Below are 21,003 nucleotides of genomic sequence, written 5' to 3' on the forward strand. Positions count from 1 at the left end.
GGTCAGGCATGTAGGCAGAGCACAGCTGAGGTATTCTTCTGCTCCGTGTAGCATTGACAGACAGAGGCCACTCAGGTGTTTAGCTAGAGGATGAGTTGGTCTGCAGGGCCAGGATGGTTCAAGATGCTCTCACTTGCATTGGCACCTTGGCAGGGATGATTGGAGGGCACAGCTGGATTGGTCAACTAGAGCACCTACGTCTGAACTGTCCAGCATGGTGGTCTCTGGATAGTCTGACTTCTTAGACGACAGCTTAGGGCTCCCGGAGAATGTTCCCAAAGGCAGGAAGAGGAAGCTGTCAGTCTCTTATAGAAATCAGTACAGGGTCACTTCCAGTGCGTTCTAATGATCATGTAGTCATCAAGCCAGTCTGGATTCAGCAAAAGAGAAATAGACCTCACCTGTTAATGGCAGGAAGCGAATCAGCTACCATATTTAATCTACCATGTAGAGTAAGAGAGAAAGGAGTCGAAGGGCCAGGCTTATTTCAGTGTTATTTAAAATTGTGACAATGTGGAAATTACCAAAATAGTCAACTGAGAAAAATGGCTAAATATATCTTACATATATTTACACTCATGTAATGGAATATTTGTCAACTAATAAAATTGTATTTTCAGAGAAAATTGACAGATGAGGGAAGATATACAGGGTGTGCCAGTGTGTATATGAAGGGGTGTGCGTATGTGTGTGTGTGTGTGTGTGTGTGTGTGTATGTTTGTGTGCACAGGTACACACTCTTTGAAGAGCTATCAGGCAGAGGAGGGTCAATGTTCAGCCTGTTGTGTCACCAGCCTCTTTGAATAGTGATCGGGGGTCCACAGGTCCCCTTGCATGGCCATTTAGACAGAATTCTCCTGAATGTGGGCCCCTTTAAAGTCTGCCTACTGACAGTTAATCAGGGACTGTGGAGTTTAGGAGGTAAGCACACCATTGCTCAAATGACTCTGAGGAGACCTTTGTCATGACCCTAATCCAAGTGTGTATTTGATTTTAAAAACACCTCCTGAATCTATAGAGACTGCCAGGTCTCTAAGAAGATGTTTCCATTGTCAAGGTCAGGCTCAGGATCATCTGTGTGGACCTGTTGGTTGGGGGAAGTTGCAAATAGCCTCATCATTCATTCCTCCAGTGGTCAACTTGCCAAATTGGTACCGGGGCAAGGTAAGGAAAGGACAGCTGGATGTGCCGGGCATGGTACTAAGCCCTGGGGCTATAGAGACGAGTGAGATGGGTTCTTTGTTCATGAAGAGCTGGCTGCAGAACCAAGTCCATCATCTCTGTTTCTTGCCCTGGCCTAGGACCAGCACTTCATAGTAACCCTGTGAATACTTGGATGAATGAAATGAATGAATGATTGGGAGAACCATTTTGGAATGAATTTTGGAAGGTAGGGAGTCAAATGTGTAGCTCAAATCAGGAAATGATTTCTGGAATCTGAAAATCATCATCTGAAAATGATGTCTGGAATGTTCTGTAGACTTACCATCTGTCCATATGTCTAGGTCTTTGAGCAAGCCATCATTCCTAACTTTGCTGGCAAACCACTAATTTGTGGGCAATCACAGACAGCCACAGTTAGCAGCATTTTGGGGATCTCTGCAAATTTTTAAAAGGCAGCCCCTCTTGGTGAACAAACTGCAAAATGTTGTCCCTCCCTCTGGACTAACCCAATCTATGGGGGGGATCATGGCTCCCAAGCTCATTTAGTTCCAGCCCCACTCACCCTCTTGACCTGTGGCTTTGTGCATTGCACAACCATAGGTGGCAGCCCAGGTACATTGGATCCTTCTGGTCATTTCTTTGACCTGCTCTGATCCTATTTCTGCTCATATGAACTTTGGACAATGTGGTCCAGCCTGTGATTCCGTCTCTAGCCTCAGGGCTCCGTCTGACTGACACTGGGTTTAAGGCTCATTCTTTTTTATTTTTTTAACATCTTTATTGGAGTATAATTGCTTTACAATGGTGTATTAGTTTCTGCTGTATAACAAAGTGAATCAGCTATACGTATACATATATCCCCATATCCCCTCCCTCTTATGTCTCCCTCCCACCCTCCCTATCCCACCCCTCTAGGTGGTCACAAAGCACCGAGCTGATCTCCCTGTGCTATGCGGCTGCTTCCCACCAGCTATCCATTTTACATTTGGTAGTATATATAAGTCCATACCACTCTCTCACTTCGTCCCAGCTTCCGCTTCCCCTTCCCCTTCCCCTTCCCCGTGTCCTCAAGTCCATTTTCTGTGTCTGCGTCTTCATTCTTTTTTCTACCCTGAGAGTGTCCACCCTAGGCTCTGCCTTTGGGACCAGCCTTCTACACTAAACCTGCAAGAACCTCTCCACACCCCAGCAAAGGGGCCTGCAAACAGGACCAAGGTAGGGGTCCCCCTCCTCTTTTCTCTCTGCAGAGCAGACCAGATTCAGATGCACCTATGGGGACTGGGGGGAGAGGGCTGAGCTGACCCTCTCCCAGCAGAGCCACTGCTATTATGATCACCACTTCGTTCTTAGCAAGTAACCAGAGTGCTGGGTTCACTGGGGAGAATCAGAGCCAGGATCCCAGCCCCTTTGTTCTTTCGCTGCACTCTTGTGCATTCATTTCAGTTATTCCTTTAGAGCAGAGTTTAAATTGTTTATTGATTTGGGCTGTCAATTGCCCAATAACACTCCAGGCAGGAGCTCAGATAGCAGTGAGAATTCTACCACACCTAGCAGCACCCATTCCCCACCCCACCCTCTGTGTTATTTCCAGCTACAGCGGCAGGGTCTGAAGCATCTTTGCTTTTAGATGTCACTTCTTTTTCCATTTAAAGGCAATGCAATCTACCCTTCCCAAGAGCTCCTTTCCTATTCTCATTTCAAGTTTCATTTCCTCCTCTATGCAAACTCCTTTCCAAAGGTTACATACTCTGCTCCTCCTATTTTTTTTTTAATTTTTTAAAATTAAATTAAATTAATTTTTTTAACATCTTTATTGGAGTATAATTGCTTTACAGTGGTGTGTTAGTTTCTGCTTTATAACAAAGTGAATCAGCTATACATATACATACATCCCCATATCTCCTCCCTCTTGCGTCTTCCTTCCACCCCCCCATCCCACCCCTCTAGGTAGTCACAAAGCACCGAGCTGATCTCCCTGTGCTATGAGGAGGGATAGTGATAAAATATGACTGTGTGATTTAGGAATATATCCTCTCCTGCAACATCATGCCTTTTTCTTCTACAGTTGCCAAACTGAGCACCTAGTAGGTGTCGGCCACTGTTCTAGGTGGTTGGGACACATCTGTAAACAAAACAGACAAGTCCCTGCCTTCATGGTGCTTAGAGTCTCATGAGGGAGACAGAAATATGAGGGAGCATAATAAATGAGTAAATGTCATGCTGTACTAGAAGGTGGTAGGTACTTTAAGAAAAAAGGCAGCAGAGTAAGGGAGATTGAGGATGCTTGTGGTAGAAGTGATTTATAGTTTTAAAGAGAGTGGCTAATCTTGGCCTCATTGAAGAGGTGATATATTGACAGACTTGAAGGAGGTGAAAAAGATTTAGCCAAATGGATCTTGAAGGGTGGGGGAGAAGGGAGGAGGAAAGACTGCATTAGGATAGCCAGTGCAAAGGCCCTGAGGCAGGAGTGTGCTTGCAGTGTTCAAAGAACAACAAGGAGGCCTGGAGCTGAGTGTGTAAGGGGGAAGCCAGGAGAGAACTGGAAACAGGGTCTCACAAGGCCTCAAAGACCTGGGATTTAGGCTTTTTTTTTTTTTTTTTTTTTGGCTGTGTCAGGTCTTAGTTGCAGCACATGGGATCTTTGTTGAGACATGTGGGATTTTTTTTTCATTATGGCACGTGGTCTGCTCGGGTTTCTCTCTAGTGTGGTGCATGGGCTCCAGGGCGTGTGGGCTCTGTAGTTGTGGCGCACAGGCTTCAGAGCACGTGGGCTCTGTAGTTTGCAGCACACAGGCTCTCTGGTTGAGGCACGCGAGTTCAGTAGTTGTGGCGCGAGGGCGTGGTTGCCCCGCGACATGTGGGAGCTTAGCTCCCTGACCAGGGATTGAACCCACGTCCCCTGCACTGAAAGGCGGATTCTTTACCACTGGACCACCAGGGAAGTCCCGGGATTTAGGCTTTTGCCCTGTATAAAATGGGGAGCTGTTGAAGGGTTTTGAACAGAAGAGTAAGATGGTTTGCTCACAAGTAGAAAAGCGTCACTCTGGCTAGGGAGTTGAGAATAGACTGTAGAAGTCCATTACAAATCCAAGAGAGAGAAGATGTGTCATCTGCAAGGAGAGAGCCGGTGGAAATGATTGGATTTCAGGTGTATTCTGAAGATCAGCCAACAGGTTAGCTGGTGGATTGGTGGTGGGAGTGGGAGAAAGAGAGGAAGTTTACGCCCAGGCTGCTGCGAGGGTGGAATTGCTGCCGACTGACGTGGGGAAGAGTATAGACAGGTTTGTTGGGAGAGACGAGCAGTTTAGTTTGGGGCATGTTAAATTTGAAATATCCCCTGGATATCTATCAGACGACATGAGAAAATAGAAAAGACGGCTTTGTAGTCAAACAGGCCTTAATTGAAATCACACCTCCACCACTGGTTAGCTCTGAGACCTTCAGAAAAGTACTAAATAACATCTCTGAGCTCTGAGTTAGGATTGTATACTCCTAACATGTAGATCATTCTCTCCGTATGTACTGCACTGGAGATTGAGGTGCAGATGAAATAATAGAGTGGGTGTGTCCTGGAAGCAAAGTAAGCAGAGCTGAGTCCCTGCTTATTATGTTTCCAGAAAGGGCAGGGATGGATTCCAATCTCAACTCATAGACTCTCCATTAAGTCACTTCCTCCATTCTGGGCTTCAGTTTCCTCATCTCTCAAGTGAGAAATGGCATGAATAACCTTTCAGGTCTGTTTCGGCATGGTGGTTGCATGAGTGCAGGGACCTCAGTGTTGGAAGGGCTCTACCTTCCAGCTTGCTAGTGTCCTGCCTCATGCTGGGAATCCACACATGTGTACACACACACACACACAGCCCAGTGAAGCTCTGCAGGTTTTCTCGTGTTCGGATGGATCTCATCTCCCTGGGCCTGTCAGTGGTTCCATCTGGCCAAACCCTTTTTCATTTGAGACCCGCGGAGTCCTGTGCTGTTGCCCTCCTTCCTCTCTGGTCCATAGTCTGGCAGCTCAGATCCTTCCTGTGGCCACACCAGACAGAGCAGTCCAGGCAGCCACTGTTCACCCAGTATAACCACCGTCACTGCCAGGGGAATGTCCCCCCCCCCCACCTCTGTGCAGCAGTTCCGATAAGAGGGGGGAGTAAACATCACAAATCTGGAACAGCATTTCATGGAGGTGCCCAGGTCAGGAAAGAAACAACAGGCTTGCACTACCTCCGACGTCCTCAGACCTGCGTGTGTGTGCTCGGCTCTCCCTCCATGCCCCCTCTGTCCCTCCCTTGGGGCACCTGCGCCACCCCACCCCGGGTGGTCCCTCTAAGCTGCCTCCCTCCCTGCATCCCATTAGGCTTGTTCATTCACTTCCTCTTGGGCGGTGACCTTGATGGGCACCTGTATGGCTCTTTTTGGGGAGAGAATCACTTTAGAGCCAGTTGATGTCCTTTCAAACCGCATCATGTTTCTGTGATTCAGTTTTGCAAAGAGCTTGATGTTTCCTTTATGTTCTTTCTGTTGTAACAACTGTTGGTGTCACACTGACCTATCTAGCTTTATTTTTTTTTTTTATTTTATTTTTTTTAATTTATGGCTGTGTTGGGTCTTCGTTTCTGTGCGAGGGCTTTCTCTAGTTGTGGCAAGCGGGGGCCACTCTTCATCGCGGTGCGCGGGCCTCTCACTATCGCAACCTCTCCCGTTCCAGAGCACAGGCTCCAGACGCGCAGGCTCAGTAATTATGGTTCACGGGCCCAGCCGCTCCGCGGCATGTGGGATCTTCCCAGACCAGGGCTCGAACCCGTGTCCCCTGCATTGGCAGGCGGATTCTCAACCACTGTGCCACCAGGGAAGCCCTAGCTTTATTTTTTAAGTGTCTCTATGTTGGTCCTCTTTCTTGGTGCTAGCCTGTTTTTCTTCAGACTCAAGTCTACTCATTTCTAAAATACTGTGTGACCCAAACATTCTAGTATACTTTATTATCGGTTTTATTCTCCCTCCTTTTACTCCCTAGTATAGTCCCTGACTGACCATTTATCATAGCATTTACCACACTCTATCAAAAGGACCTGTCTTCCCCACCAGACAGTAAGGCAAGAATCGAGTATTGACCACCTCTGTGGGTACAGCAGCCAGTTCAGGGGCAGAAACCCATGGGAGCACAGGAAACATTTGTAGAGTGAATGAATAGAGAAGGAATTAATAAATTATTAATCATACAGAGAAAAAAGATGATTTTGAATTTACTTATGCTCCTACACAGGAAAATATATAAACATATGAATGCCTTTGTGTCTCTCCAAACCTTAGTCCATCTTATAAAGCACAGAAAGTTCTGGAAGCCAGGTTATTTTCCTGACCAGGATACCTCTTGGGTCAGAAAACAAGTTCCAGAGCACACATGAGAGCATAAAGCCATGCTGACTAGGACACCAGGCCATCGTATCTTCAGGTCCCTGGGGAAGGATGGCTCATTGGATATGCTCTGACTTCCCCTCATCCTGAGGGAGTTAGTTGATTGACTCACTGACACACCCAGTCAGTCAGCAGGTATTTTCTGAACACGGGATTCGGGTTAGGCATCTTGCTGTGAGGCACGGCTGCACTGCTGAGCTTACTCAGAACTCCCTACCAGATCCTCACAGTAGCAGACAAGCCAACAGAGGGTCCAGAGGAGGCGCTGGACACCAACTCAGGACATAGGGAAGGCTGCCCAGAGGAGGTGCTGTGTGAAGTGGGGTGAGTCAAAGTGAGGAGAGAAAGGGGGCACAGTGTGATGGAGAGACCTGTGGGTCCCCACCAGCTGATCTAGGGGCAGACACCCAGGCTGGAGAGATCACCTGATGTCCCGAAGGCACTTACACCCGCTGGATTACAGAGTGTGAAGGCCAGAGGGGTGAATATGCACTGATTTCTGAAGGGGCTGGTTGGCCTGTTCAGAGTGTAGACCTCATTGTGAAGGCAGTGGGAGCCCCTGAAGAGTCTTAACCAGAAAGGTGATGTGATCAGAGCTGCATCTTACGATGCTCACTCTGGCTTCTGGGTGGAGAGATGTAGGGGAGAGAAGTGAATCAAAGCATCCAGGAAGGTAGCTGTTGTGGTCCTCTCCAGGCAAGAGAGGATTGTGTCTGGACTAGGGGAGTGAAGGAGGGGCTGGGGAAAACTGGGAGGATTCGAGAGATTTTTAGAAGGTAAAATTGACGGACCTCAGCCATTTGATAGATCAGCGGTTGGAAAACAATAGTCTATGGATCTGGCCTTGTGCCTGGATTTGTAAAGCTTTATGAAACATGTCCACACTACAGTGGCAGAGTTGATGTGTTGCTGCAGAGACCTTATGGGCTGCAAAGCCTAGAAGGTTTACTCTCTCGTCCTTAACAGAGAACTAACTCCTGGGTTAGATGCAAAGCACTGGAGAGAGAGGGAGAGGAAAGATTTGAGGCTGACACCCAGGTTTTTAATGTTGGTGCCTGTGGTTCAAATGGAAACTCAGGGAAAGAGAAAGGAGCTGTCTGAGTCCTTACAGCCATGCTAGCCTTGCTTCTTAACGGACACTTCATCAGGCTCTTCCCAGCCTCCTCCCCAGGGAAACTGGGCTCTGTCCTCCTTCTCTGTTTAGCTGGAACCTGCTGGGAATTGGCCCCGTTCTTCAAAACCATGACCTTGGTTTCACCTGACCACAGTATTACCTGCTGCCCCTATCCACCTCTACCAAAGGACAGAGCCAGTGCCCACTTTCCTGGGTCTTTCCAGGCACATGTAACTCTATCCAGGGCCAGAGCTGGACCAGTCATTTTCCCAGCCCTGGGCCAGGCAGGTTCTATCCCCTTGCCTCCCCTGAGCCCACCCCCTGTTGTGTTGCTGAGGTCCCAGCAGCCTGTCCTTCCACCTGAGCCTACGCCAGTGGTCCAGGAATCACCTGGGCTGATGCTGCTCTCTGTCTCCCTCCCTTCCTCCCTCTCCCCTTCCCTCCCTCCCTCCCTCCCCACCTCCGCTCCAGCAGCGGCAACCTGCGGGGACAGGGGCTGTAGCAGTCTTTCTCAGAGGCCAGGGAGCAATCCCTGCTGTCTCTTTCTAAACAGGTCACCCTTGGTGGGTGTGTAAATGCACTTTTCTGCTTGTCAAAGTGACATTTTCACGATGCTCAAAGTTATTGAGTGGCATCTTTGGGCACCCACTTTTTAACCAAAGTGGAGTAGGCTGGACAATGTCAATAGTGATAATGTACAGTTATGTCCCCAATACCATTTTGATTGAACGCATCGTGGAAACGGTGCAAACTGCAGAGCCCTTTGCAGGGAATTACCAGTTAAAATTTGTTCAGACTTACAGGTTTTTTTAACTGTAAACCCTGAGTGTCTTAAATAAAATACCAGCTGCCACAGTCCTCTGACTGACTAGGGAATGTGAAAGGCTTAGCCTGTGATGCTCCGGGTGGCTCGGCAGCCCCCAGCCCACAGCTACAGGCTTAAGGCTTCCCTGGTTTTGGAGCCAAACTGCCTTCAGTCAGAGGGATGAAGGAGTTTGTGCTGGTCTACTCTGAGCCCAGGTTGCTGGTAATGGATTTTGGGGGGGGGGGGTTTGCCCCACCACCCCAAGTAGGAGGGCCTGCCCTGATACCTGTATAGACAGAGGTTTGAATGGAAGTTAAGAAGGAAGCAAGGTCTGGTGAACTCATTGGATCATGGCGTAGTCACCTGGTAAATGCCCCCAACTCCACACCTGGGCTACAGGCTAGACTTTCTTCCAGACTCTGAGATTGACAGACGCCGGCTTCATCCCCACCACAAGGCTGTCAAATGCTACCTCTTTATTGAGACCCCTCTCTGGGGTCCAGCAGCTTGTGTCCTTCTTCCAGGAAAGCTCTTACCTCCCAGGGAAGGGTATTGCATCCAGACGACCGTGGGTAGAGCAGTTTGGGCGGGGGGCTCGCTCCCCAGTGGAGACCCCATCTCCCCCGCTAGTGTCCAGGGTGCTTGCCTGGTCCAGGGCAGGCTGGGCTTGTGCTGCCAGGATCGCTCCTGTCATCTTCCCGCCCTACATCCCTGCCAGCCCCTCCTTAGCTAGATGCTTCCCTTGTTCCCAGTGTAAACATCCTGCATTCCGCTCTAGTGCTGCTTCTGTCTCCTCCTTCTGGGTGGGTTTTATCCTTCAAGACACACCGTGTTTCTTATGTCCATTTCTTGTGGGTACCTTGCTCAGCGTACATCTGACACCTTGTTGCCCATCTCCCACAGCATTAATTAATTGTTCATTACATAATGCACTCTTTAATTTGACAAATGTTTGTTGAGCAAAGATGCTGGGCATTGGGCACATGCTGGCAAGCAAGACAGGTGTGGGCCCTGCCCTCATGGAGCAAATATTCTAACGAGGGAGACAGACCAAAAAAAAGGCTAATGACAGCTATTGTTTATATAAAAAACAAATCTCTGCTCTCAGAGGTTGAGGTAGACAGCGTATTACCTTGGGGGCAATTAGTGACTGGAAGGGGCAAGGGAGGGGGGGTGCTCTTCTGGGATGCCTTAGAATGCAGAGAACATTCTGCTTCTTGACCTAGGTGCTATTTATACAGGTGTGTTTAGCTTGTAAAAATTTGGAGATTAGGTTACGGGCACATTTCTGTATGGAATTAAACTTTGATTAAAAGTTAAATAATGAATTAAAAAGTGAATTAATTATAATCATGCCAAGTGCTATGAAGGAGGAGAGCAGGGTCCGAGAAGAGGACCTGGCCTGGATGGCAAGGGGGGCTTTCCTGAGAAAGTGGCATTTTACATGCTCTCTGAAGGACAAGGAGGAGTTATCTAGGATCGAAGGGGAAAGTGGGGAGAACAGTCCAGAGGAGAAGCCAGCATGTACTAAAGCCCTGAGGTAGGCAGGAATATGGCCTGTTAACAGAACCTGGGGGAAGACCCTTGTAGCCACATCAGAGAAAATAGGGGGGAGGGACACCTGTGGGAGGTGAAGCCAGAGGGCAGCCAGGAGGGGCAGGGCCTGGGGGGCAATGGGAAGTCACTGAAGGGAGTAGGCAGGAGGGCTGTTCTGATGAGATCCCTCAGGCTCCAGCATGGAGGACGGGCAGTGGCTGCCAAGAGGGGAAGCAGGCAGACTGGTGAAGGGGGGCAGGCATTCTTTTTTATATATATAAAAATTTATTTATTATTTTTGTCTGAGTTGGGTCTTCATTGCTGCGCGTGGGCTTTCTCTAGTTGTGGTGAGCAGGGGCTACTCTTCATTGTGGTGTGTGGGCTTCTCATTGCGGTGGCTTCTCTTGTTGCGGAGCACGGGCTCTAGGCGCGCGGGCTTCTGTAGTTGTGGCTCGCGGGCTTCCGTAGTTGTGGCTCGCGGGCTCTAGAGCACAGGCTCAGTAGTTGCAGTACACGGGCTTAGTTGCTCCCCGGCATGTGGGATCTTCCCAGACCAGGGTTCGAACCCATGTCCCCTGCATTGGCAGGCAGATTCTTAACCACTGCGCCACCAGGGAACTCCCAGGGCAGGCATTCTTATGGGGAGGGGAGGGTTGCCTGGATGAGGGTGCTGGCAGCTGAGATGGAAAGTGGGAGACCTTCCCAGGGCTTGGTATCCTCTTTCTGGAGCATCTACCAAAGATGCCCCATAGCCTTCTTAAAAGGCAGCTTGGCAACATCAGTCAAGAGCTCTCAAAACAGTCAGACTCTTTGACCCAGAAATTCTACTTCCAGAAATATCTCCTAATAAAAGTCTGATCTGTATAAAGTTTCATTTACAAGGATGTGTGCATTAGATTTTTATCTCTGCTGTAACAAATTACCACAAATTTCATGGCTTAAAACAACACAGATTTATTACCTTGCAGTTCTGGAGGTCAGAAGTGTGAAATGTATCCTACTCGGCTAAAATCAAAGTGTCAGTAGGAATGTGTTCCTTTGGGTGGTTCTAGGGGAGAATCCATTTCCTTGCCTTTTCCAGCTTCTGGGGGTCTCCTGTGTTCCTTGACTTGTGGCTTCATACCCCAGCTTCAAAGCCAGCAGTGTAGCATCTTCAACACTCCTCTCTCCTCCCCTCTCCCCCTCCCTTTCCCCCCTTTCTCCCTTCCCACCTTTCTTCCCCTTCCCCTTTTCTCCCCTCCCCTCCCCTCCCTCCCCCTCCCCTCCCCTCCCCTTCCTCTCCCCTCCCCTCCCCTCCTTCTCTCCTCCCCTCCTTCTCCCCTCCCCTCCCCCTCCTCTCCCCTCCCCCCTCCCCCCCCCCCCCCCTCCCCTCCCTCACCCCTCCCCTCCCTCTCCCCTCCCCTCCCCTCCCTCTCCCCTTCCCCTCTCCCCTCCCCTCCCTCTCCCCTCCCCCTCCTCTCCCCCCTCCTCTCCCCTCCCCCTCCTCTCCCCCCTCCTCTCCCCTCCCCCTCCTCTCCCCCTCCTCCCCCCTCCCCCTCCCCCTCTCCCCTTCTTTCTCCTTCCCCTTCTCTCCGTCCTTTCTCTTATGATGACCCACATGATTACACTGGGTCCACCTGGATAATCCAGGCTAATCTCCCCATCTCAAGAGCCTTGACTTAATTAACTTAATCACTTAATTAGCTTTATCTGCAAAATCCCTTTGACAAGGTAAGGTAATGTATTCCCAGATGCTGGGGATTAGGACATGGATATGGACATTTGTAGGGGGCAGGGGCATTGTTCTTTTTACCACAGTAGTCGTCACAGCATTGCTATGATGGTGGAAGGTTAGAAACAACCTAAGTGTCCCTTAGAAGAAAACGGTTACATAATCTCTTCCTCCTCATCACATATGCCACCATTAAAATGTTTATGAGAAACTACTTATAACATGGACCCTGCTGATGCTATAATATTTGGTAGAAAATTGCAAATTTGAAAAACTATTATGCTTTGCATAACATGTTAAAAGTTGAACAATTATGAACAAATAGGATTGCAAGGAAATAGTGGTTCACATTTGTTATACCTGGTAGTTGAATCATGTGCATTTATTTGTTACTTTGTAACTTTCTGCATTTCCCCAATTTTTCTATAATAAACACATTGATTTATTAAAATCTATTAGCATTGCCAAAAAAAGAAAGAAAGAAAAGAAAGAAAAAAAAGCAGGAAAGCTAGCTAGCCAGCCTGGAGTGAGCAGAGATTGGAAAGAATGAGGAGAGGTTCAAAGGACTCTCTAGACCCTAAGCAGATGGTTGACCCAATGTTCTGATGGGTTCTAACTTCCCATTTACCTGTTAAGGTCAAGGTCTTAGGCATCTGTTGCTGTGGAGGGGTGGGGGTGAGTGATAGATGAAGGACATCATTTGATTTGCTTCCCTAACTGGAGATGATGAAATTGCTACCCAAAGCTAATAGTGTTTCTTGCCATGTGGTCTGAGATCCTGTGGTAGGAGCTTCCTGATGACAGACTGCACACCCACTGAGCACATAAAACCTCACTTAGTGGTTCCAGGCAAGGATGGCAGGACAGTACCTACAAATGGACATCTTTAGAACCGCACCGGTTGCGTTTACCTCAAATCAGTTCCACTGATGTTCATTTTTACATGCAGTTAAAGCTACTTACTAGTAACCCCGAAAGTCACTGGGTTTGTAAGGAAAATGAAAATGTGTGTTCTTGAACTAAAATTAGCTCATTAGTAGAGCTTTCTGAGGATCCGATTCATTATTCTGCTAAAAGTCTTGGCTGCCTTGCCAGTGCCAAGACTCAGACACCTTAAAAAGGTTATCAGTGGATATGCTCACTTACAAATAGTGGGAATCTCTACAGTTTTCTAAAAGGGCATTTTGTTATACATCCTAATGTGGTCTTGGATTGGCTGTAATTTTCGATAACTCTTTTTCTTGCATTAAAATATCTACAGAATTTCTCTTAGGTTTTACTTTTGTTCTTGTGGAATTGCTGCATTATTGCAATTTTGATGATTCTCTCCACGTCCGACTTTAATATATCACCAAGTTCATCGTCACTTAGAAGGACAGGGAAGAGCAGATGCGCTGAGGGGTCTCTTACCTCGTCTGTTCAGGTTAGCTGTGGGCAGAAAAGTTTGGGAACCACCGAGATAGAGGACCGACTCAGGTCGTAGGAGATCAAAGTAAGATGACAGATAATGTGAATTTCCTTGAAAAATCTTTGGCGACCTTTCCTGGAAACATCGAAATGTAGGAATAAATGGCTTATTAATTACAAGCCTCTCACCTTGGTAATTAAGCAATAAAGGCCCATCAGGCAGTGTATTTGTGGGCGATTAGAGCTGGGTTCGGTGGGGTCAGAAACTTGCTGCTGAAGATTAAGTGGTTTTCACCACCTGAGAGATGCATTAATCACCTGGAGCTCCCCTACCTGCTGGATTTGGTCGCTTATTTGGAATGGCATTTAAACATTAAAGTGAGGAATATCTGTCCGTGCTGAGAGAGCTCTGGAGTCAAGGGTAGTTATTCAGCAAGGACAAGCAGGGTTTCCAGATGTAATATCCTGACTCAGCATAGCATCTGCCCAAGGATCACCTCTGTGCTACTTTCCGGAGATACAAATGGGAGAGATGCCCCAAACACTGATGACACACCCTGGGTGTCCTGCCAGATGTAAATGAGCCTTCTAAAGGATGAAGGGTGACAATGTGGGGTAGCCGGAGCACATCAGTGTTAGAGAAACACAGCTCTGAATTTAAATACTAGCTTCTGCCTTTACCGTGAGATGTTAATTAATCTTGTAAGTTACTTAATCTTGCTGATCCTCAGTTTTCTCCTCTACAGCATGGGCATATGAATTTGCAGTAGTCAGCTCTTACTGTGTAAGAAATCAAGCACAAAATAGCAGCGTACAACAATGAGCATCTGTTTAGTTCAGGTGTGTGCAGGTTGCATGATCCTAGCTGAGTTTGTTGACACATCCACTGGTTGACTGAGGGGGTCAGCCGGTCTAGGTGGCTGGGCTGGTTCTGGTTTTGATGCAGTTCTGTTGATCTGCATCTGTTCTCAGGTCTCCCTTTCTTCTCTTAGGACCGGTGAGTTTGTCAGGGCTTGATCCTCAAGGTGAAGGCAGAGGCGTTGAGAGTGAGTGGAAATATGCAGGACCTCTGAGGACTAGTGTCCAAACTGGCACATCATCACTTCTGCCTCATCCTATCAGCCAAAGCGAGTCACAAGGCCAGGCCCAAAGGCCATGCCATTCCTTCAGTGGGAAGAACTGGAAAGTCACTTGGCCAAGGGCCCTGATAAAGGGAAGGTGGACATTTTGAGCTGATAGTAAAAACTACCACATAATTTTTTTTTTTTATACAACTGTATTTTTTGGAGAGGGGCATGCTCTGTGGGTGCTGGACGCAGAGTTCTGACAAGACACTTTCTGTTGCAATTTAGAGCTTAGTGAGCAAGTCAGACATTAAGCAGATGATCTTGTACATGTGCAAAAATTAATTAGTAGCAATTATTATAAATATTACAAAGGGATAGTAAGGAATAGTAAGGAATGCTAATAGGGACTTCTAATAAGGTTCTAATGTAAAGTCTTAAGCAGAGTACCCGGCACGTGTTAGGCATTCAGTAAAGCCAGGCCCCTGTGTCCAGTTGAGTAGTGCGTGCGTTGTATAAAGACTTCCAGCCGAGGTGGGGGTTAAGTGCATGCTCTGCCTAACAGGCTTTGCATGCTGGTCTGGGGCTATGAGGCAGCCCTGCAGTAAAGGGTAGTGTCCTTCCTTCCCAGCCCCAACCATCCCCCCAAGTTGATGGTGCACCACTTGTAGAAAGCTCACAAGGGCAGTTATCTTGTGTCCCACATGAGCCTAACCTGGGATCCAGAGTCTGAATGTTCTGCTGAACTGGTCATCTTGGGCCCCACCTGCCCAGGAACCTGATAGCAGGAGTTTATACATGGAGGTGTGGGAAGGTTCTGTAATAACCTAAATGGGAAAAGAATTTGAAAAAGAATGGATACTTGTATGGGTATAACTGAATCACTTTGCTCTACGCCTGTAACTAACACATCATTGTTAATCAACTATACTCCAAAATAAAATAATTTTTTTAAAAAAAATTTAAAAAATAAAACAAAAAAAACTTGATATAACCCAACATATGCCAAAAAAAAAAAAAAAAAGAGGGATTAGGAGAGGGCTCTGGGTAATGGCTTCTGGATCATGGTAACTGTCTTCAGAGGGGGACTTTGTGGGACCTTACATACAAGTCATGCTAGCTCAGGGCCAAGTGATGGGAGGCCTGAAGAGAACTCACCACCGCTTGGCATCATGGAGATCTACCTCTCTGGGTGCTCTGTGGGAGCCCAGTGGAGAGGAGCAAACAGAAGTGGGTTGGTAGATAGGACGCAAGCATGGACGCTTGGCTGATATTCACGTGATCACATAGATCATTAGGTGATTCATTTAGAGCCTTCCAAAGATGCTGTCATTTCCCAGATTTCCTGTGACTTTGATCTTTTCATTTTATTCAGCAACTATTTGTTGAACACCTATTGGGTACCGGGCTTTGATACACACTTTAGATACAAAGATGAGCAAGGCAGAGACTATCCCTGCCCTCAAGTGACTTGCAGACTATTGGGAAAGGAGGCACCTGATTTCATGGCGAATTATTTATTCACAGTAATTGTTACCTTATATATCTCAGGCTTAGTTCCCTCATCTTTGAAGTTGCAATAATCATAGAGTCTCCTCCTAAGGTTGTTGTGAGGGTTCCATGAGCTACTCTATGTAAAGTGCTTAGCACAGCAGTAAAAGCTGAAATATTATTCTTATTCCCACGTGACTCCAGGACACTTGAAGCCTCCTGGGTTTGGCAGCTCAGACAGCTCTCTATGGGCTGGGGGAGCACCTCTGACCCCAAGTCCCAGTTCAACATCTGGACTTCAGTTTACAGTAGTTTGAGTTCTGGCATTCAGCTTTTATTTGAGGTTCAACCCAGAGGGGCATGGAAAAAAATTGGATTTATTTTTATGACAGTTCTTAGTGGAGACTGGTGATCAATCATATGTCAAGAGAGTGTTTTGAAAGGAAGCGGATTATAGGTGGACTTGGGAAACCAAGCCCCGCTTACAAAGTGAGCCGTAGTAAACACAACCCTTTTTCTCTCTGCTCCTCAATTTTCTCACCTGTAAAGTGGAGGATAATAATACCGACCTCGGAGGGTTCTGCTGGGATTCAATGAAGTAATAGGAGTGAAAGCCCCCAGCACATGCTTGCTTGGCACCCAGTAGGCACTCAATAAATGGAAGCTCCTCCCTTTAATGTCATTGGGTGTTTGATGGAGAGCATTTTATTGACTATTTAAGCCATTTTGTCGCATCAGTACTAATTAAGACAATCACAGTAATGAGCCCAAGTACCATGTATCAACGCAGACACTGCAGGCCACCAGAAAAATATATCACAACTGTAAAGCAGGCCTGGTGTTCAATAAATACTTCGCAACAGATTAATCATCGCCTACATCTGTGTGGTACTTCAGAGTTAATGAAGCAGGTTCGCTCTGGTTGGTGTAGTAAATGTTCACAACAATTGGAGAGGTTGACATTAAGTCATTGGACAAATATCTCAGAGAACCATGCAGAATATTGTAGCTGTGAAGGAGACAGGGCTCCTGACCCAAAGAAGACTTCATGCTTGTTTGAGAAATGGGCAGATCTGTTAGTTGCTTCTCTTGAGTGTGATAGAAGAAGGAAATATACAGTGGAGGGGCACCTCACCCCCCCCTCCAGGGATCACAAAAAGCTTCTTAGTGGAGAAGATGTCAAATCCGAGTCTTAAGATGTGACTAGGAATTTTGTAGATGAAAAGGTCTGCATTAGTTAGGGTAGGCTAGACTGCAGTAACAAATAGACCCAAACATATAATGGCTTCATACATTTGAAGGTTTTTAAAATTATATTTTTAATAACAATTTTGGAATATTTTAGATTTACAGAAAAGTTGCAAAAAGGGTAAAGAGAGTTCTCATCTACTCTCCACCAAGTTTCCCCTAATGTTACCATCTCACATTCCCATGGTACATTTTTCAGAACTAAGACATTAACATTGGTAAGTTACTATTAACGAAACACCAGATTTTATTTGGATTTCACCAGTTTTTTCCCACGAATGTGCTTTTTCTGTTCTAGGGTCCAATCCAGGATACCACATTGCACTTAGTGAAGTTCACTTTTTGCTCACTCTGGGCAGGTAGACAGGACGACCAGTCCTCTGCCCAGAGGGCAGAGGCCCTGACATCCTCAGGGACCTCGGTGAACAGAGGCCCTGACATCCTCAACCCGTGGCTTCTTAGGTTGTCCCGGTCATCTCCCCCCCAGCCAGCATCATGGGGGGGTGGTGCATGTGAGGTGCTTGAGGGCAGAGCCAAGTCCCGCCCGTCACTTCCACTCACATTTCATTGGTGAAAACTCACCTTGAGATTTTGTGCTTGCTGCTCAATTTTGCTGTGAACCTAAAACTGCTCTAAAAAATAAAGCCTATTAAAAAAAAAAAAAAAATCTTGAGGCCACCCATAGCCAAAATGAAGATAGAAAATATATTCTCTAGCTGAGTAGCTGCTTCCCAGCTGTAGCTATGTGGTCTGGAAGGGGAGAATGAATTTGGTAGAGAGCTAGTTGTCTATGCCACAGGAGGATATAGGAGGGTATTCGAAGCAGAAGAAATTGCATTAATAGAAGCAGAAAAAGGGCAGGTGCTGTTATTGCCATTTTGTAGGCAGGAAGTTACAGGAGTCACCCAGATGGCACAGCTGTTAAGCAGGGCTACAGCATCTCGACCCCAGGTCTGCCTTGGCACCCAGACCAAACTGTGCTTGTTCCCCTGATTCAAGAGGCCTTCAGACCAGCAGGCTGGGCGGCCGGATGAGCCACGGGGATGCGTTCCCATCTCATAAATTTCTGCAAGGGCATCTTATCTGAAGTTTTACAACCGTTCGATGCCGGAGGAAGGCTTTTCCCCAGATTCCTTCATTCTCCCTGAGAAGAGTAAGTGATGAGAGAGGATAAGACAGGCACTCTAAGGGCCCCAAACTGATGCGCTTTTCCCACCAGGCTCCAGGCCGCATCGGTGCCCAGAGGCTCAGCCACAACTGGGCACGAGGGGGATGGCGATGCATTACAGACAGTGTGTCTCCCTGGCATTCTCACGTGCGACGCTGGTGTCTGTTGATTTCTGGCTGGACGGAATGTAATTGCTTCCCAGGCTGACAGTGACAAATGGTGGTGTGGGGCGTACACTCCTCTGAGTGATGGGATAGGCTTGAGCACCTAGACTGCCAAAAACAGGTACTGTCAGAAAGCTGCGAGGGCGTTGCTTCTCAGCTTGAGGCCTCCCAGGCGTGGAAAGAACACCAGGCGGGTGGGCTCTGAGCTGCTTCAGGAGCTAGCGTCTGCGTCTCTTGGGACGGGAGGGGTGGCCTAGGGACGGTCCAGGTACTGGCCTCTCTCAGTTCCGACACGAGGGCCCCAGGGCACAAGCTGTAGCTTGATCCGCATTGGAGGAATGTGCCTAATTCCTCTGTGTGACCGTCAAAATGGAAATAGATGGGCTGGGCTTTTCCTCCCTTATTTTAAAAGTAATACATGTCCGTTGGGAGAAATTCAGACGATGCAGAAAAGTGAAAGGAAAAAGCACAGCTGACCCCAAATGCTTCTCGCCAGACCTAACCACTTCGGAATTTTGCTGTTTCTGTTTCCTTACATGAAAAAGACTGGCTGGCTGCTGGGCATACAGCCAGGCAGCACCATTCTGCCCCCCTCGCTTGTGTTAGGGTGGCCACGTGGTTGCATTTTAGCCAGTAGTGTGTGGGGGTAGAAATGAGTTGTGCCACCTCTAGACCTGGCCCTTAAAATGCTCCACACCGACCGTCTTTTCTTCTGATGGCCAGAAGCAGAAGACCCAGTGGAGGATTTCAGACTCTGGGGGACAGCGGAGCCACCTATAGAAGGAGCTAGGGCTATTCAATGACCAAGCGAAGCCGGGCCTCCCTGCAGACCCATATTTGACTGTGATAGGAGAAAAAAATGAATAAATATTTCCTGTGTTCAGTCTCTGAGGTTACAGATGTTAGTCTACCCTGAATAAAACACCTCCCAAACACTTGCTGTGGGTCCGTGCATGTGTGCACAAACACACCCACGTGTACAATAATGGAGTCATATCTTCAATTATTTTTTGCAGCCTGCTTTAATCTCTGAAAAGTGGTGTGAATATCTATCCATGATAAAGATTTATTTACTCAATCACTTTAAGATCGACATATTATTCCATTATATGTATGTACCATCATACATGTAACTACTCCCCTATCCCTGGAATTTTAGGTTGCTTCTATCTTCTAAATTTTATGAGTGCTTCCGTTATTAACAGGCTGTACGTGTCTTTGTGCACGTAGCTAACTATTTCCTTAGGACATATTCCCAGAAATTGAATTACTTGACTACGTTTAAATGGTCTTTGCTCATCATAGGAGTATCTTCTTGGAGAAAAGACATTGATTTACAATTCCATCAGGAGTATGTGAGAGATGAAATTTCCCCAAATCATCAATTGCCTGAATATGAAGCTGATGAGTGAAAGCCAGTAGCTTGTTTTAATGTGTTCTTTGTTTATTGATCATGTTGAGCAAGTTTTTCATGTATATTGGGCCTTATTATTACCAATTGCCTCTTCTTTATGCATTTTTTTTTCTGTTGGGGCTTTATACATTTCTTATTATTTTGTAGGAGCTATTTGCATAGTAAGGATAACATATTACTAATATGTCTTTCAAGTTTATTTAGTTTTTAACATATGTTCTTTGTATTCTTTTTATAGAGAAGTTTTTAATCATTATTTCAGTCTTTCTTATTTTTAGCATTATTATACTCTCTGGAAACTAAGGCCGGAATATGAACATATTCTCTAGATTTTATAGCATTTTTATGATTTTTTTCTTTAAGCCTTTAATCTTTCTAGAATGTATTTCCATATAAAAGTGATGTAGTGGTCTGGCTTTAGTTTACTCTAGAGGCCAGGAAGGGAGACAGAACCAGGCATGTTCAAAGCACTTAGAAGAAGGTTGGGGTAGCCAGTCTGCAGCGTTGCAGGAGGACGTGTAGCACTGAGGCTGGCGGGATCGTCAGGCCAGTTCATGAGGGCGGTGGACCCGGGGGTCTACATGCTGATCCCAGGTGCCTGTGGGGCATCCACATACGCTGGTGGGGAACTCGGGTTTTGGATGAAGTTGATGCTTAAATCTCGGAGACTGGACCTTGGAATAGACTCCTGAGAAATGAGTGCGTATATCCATAAACATTCTTAGGTCAGTATGTTCATAATAGCCCCAAACTGGAAACAACCCAGGTGGTCATCAACAGGAGAATGGAAAAACAAATTGTGATATTATATCCATATAATGGAATACTACTTAGCAATAGAAAGGGACAAACTATTGGAACACTCAGTAATGTGGATTAATCTCAAAACCTTTATGTTGAACAAACCAAGCTAAACACAAGGGTGCATACTCTGTGATTCCATTTATATGATGCTCAAAACTACTCTGATGATGATAAAAGAATAGTGCTTAATTTGTGTGTTTTAACAGGCTTATAGTTATGTAAGAGTGAGTGCAATGTTAAGAAGTCATCCTTAAAAAAACTTTCAATTCCAAAGAAACAGTGTTCCAGTATTATGGGAAGATAGTAATCTAAAAATTATTTTACACAAAATACGTTACTTGAAAAAAGCATTCATTTGGTTATGCTTATTTTAATTCAAATAAATTATTTTTAGGTTTTTTTTTTTTTTTTTTTTAAAGAAAGAAATATTGCTTACCTATGAAGGTGTGGTATTACCTACGGTAGGGAACAAGGGTGCTTCCACAGTGATGGGAATAAATGGTC

At 46.5% G+C, this 21,003-nt stretch overlaps 1 protein-coding gene across 11 annotated transcripts in view; it reads left to right on the forward strand.

Annotated features, from left to right (window-relative positions):
- Positions 1-21,003, forward strand: part of PTPRT (protein tyrosine phosphatase receptor type T) — a 1,089,879-nt gene that overhangs the window by 578,499 nt on the left and 490,377 nt on the right. The window lies entirely within an intron of this gene.

The sequence above is a fragment of the Balaenoptera musculus genome, chromosome 15 (genome assembly GCF_009873245.2).
Source record: "Balaenoptera musculus isolate JJ_BM4_2016_0621 chromosome 15, mBalMus1.pri.v3, whole genome shotgun sequence".
Taxonomy (NCBI): Eukaryota; Metazoa; Chordata; class Mammalia; order Artiodactyla; family Balaenopteridae; genus Balaenoptera; species Balaenoptera musculus.